Genomic DNA, 1,971 nt, shown 5'->3' with positions numbered 1-1,971 from the left:
ATGCAGAGGTCCCCTACCAGCTAAAGCAGCGCAGATCCGCCATCTTGGACTCCTATCGGAGACCAGCAAATGGGGTACGAGAAAGCAGCCACACAGAGCGTCCAGGGGAGACAAAACAACCAGTAACTTCTGATATACGCTTTCCCAAACCCCACCCTTCTTCACCCCAACTCGGCCTCCTCTGCTTCCCGTGGCCACAATCTCTTGACCGGGAAACACCGGCTGCTTGGAATCCACACACCTGAACAGGTCGGCTGTTTGAGTGCCATTTGTTGGCTGCTGGTGTTGCTTTTTTCCACTTCTTTTGATTTCTTCCCTACCTCTCACCACCTCCCCCTCCTTTCACTCAAATACCTGGCTCCGTGGGCCATCTTTGCTTCTTCCTGAGGGGCTGCAGAGCTCTGGTAATTTGTGATATACACTTTCCCACTCCCTACCCTTCTTCACCCACACTCGGCCCCCTCTGCTTCCCCTGGACACGGTCTCTTGTCTGAGAAACACCAGCCCGCACTAGCTGGCTCTATGAGTGCCATTTGTTGGCTGCTAGTGTTGCTTATTTTTCCTGCTTCTTTTGATTTCTTCCTTACCTCTCACTACCTCCCCCTCCTTTCGCTCAAATACCTGGCTCTGTGTGCCATCTTTGCTTCTTCCTGGGGGGCTGTGGAGCTCCGTTCTAGTGTGGACCTGCTTCCCGGTCTGGGCTGCCGCACTGGTGGGATCCCAGGGCTTTTGTTCGTTCGTTTGTTTTGAATTGTTTGTTTGTTTGCTTTTCCTTTTCTTGAGGTGGGAGCCCTTTCTGGCCAGGCGGTGCTGCGTGGCAAGAAGACTTCCCCCTCGGCTTGCACAGACGTGCAGAGAGATCCCTGAGGGCATTTCTTTTTTCGTTGGCTTTTTTTTGTTGTTGTTTGTTTTTTGGGGGGCTTTCTTATTTTTTTTTTAAATTTGTTTTGTTTCCTTTTCCCTCTTTTTCCCCTTTTGTCTTTCTTCATTGCTCAGTTTCTCATCACTCTATATCTTCCTTCTCTTTCTGTTCCCTGAATACCTGGTGTTGTATACCTCTATGCCTTCTAGTGAGTCTGTACTGCAACACACCTGAGAGTGACTTCCCCAGACCTCATAGCTGCACTGGTGGGATCCCTGGGGACTTTGTGGCTCTTTAACTTTTCTGATTTTTATTTATTCATTCTTTTCTTTTCTTTTCTTCCTCTTCCCCTTTCTGTTTTTCTCCATTTCATAGTCTCTCATCTCTCCACTCCAATGGCAAGCTCCCCTAGCATTGTTTTTTGTTTGTTTGCATGTTTTTGGCTCCTGTTCCTCTCTCCTCTCTCCCATATCCATCTTAGCTCCAAACAAAACAACCTCCCCACTGCATCCTGCCTACCTGCACTGTGCGCTTGACATTATACCACCAAGCAGCACATGCACCGCTTACTGGAACCTACCCTGCACTGATTACCAACCTGCTCTGGTGGCTGTAGTAAGTGCCACAAACAACCCATCCCAGTAACTCCTCTTCAGCTAGACCTGCCTTGCCGTACCATATCTGAGTGACCGACCCTGCCAATTGGAGAAGGAGGCGAAAAGTATTGTGTCCACAGACGAGCAAACAACTATGAACACACAGTCCGCCTGCTCAGACATAGTCAAATTTAAAAAAAAAAACGGGATGAAACAAACAAATCTACAACCAATAAACGAGAAAAATAACTATGGAATACCCCGAAGACAGCAGATAATATCAAAACATTTACAAAAACAGGAATGGATGTTCTAGTAGTTGTCGAAAATAAAACACCAGATGACTCTCCAGTGGAAGAAAATGCACTAGAACTACCTGATAGGGAATTCAAATCTCTAATACTCAGAATTCTCCAAGAGCTGAGGCAAAAAGCTGACAAACATGAGGAAAAAATAGACAAATTCAAGGAAAATACAAACAAAAAATTGGAAGAATTCAGGAAAATAATGCAG

The sequence above is a fragment of the Trichechus manatus genome, unplaced genomic scaffold, assembly GCF_000243295.1.
Source record: "Trichechus manatus latirostris isolate Lorelei unplaced genomic scaffold, TriManLat1.0 scaffold00205, whole genome shotgun sequence".
In the NCBI taxonomy this organism is placed as follows: domain Eukaryota; kingdom Metazoa; phylum Chordata; class Mammalia; order Sirenia; family Trichechidae; genus Trichechus; species Trichechus manatus.
Note: the sequence above shows the minus strand (reverse complement) of the source record.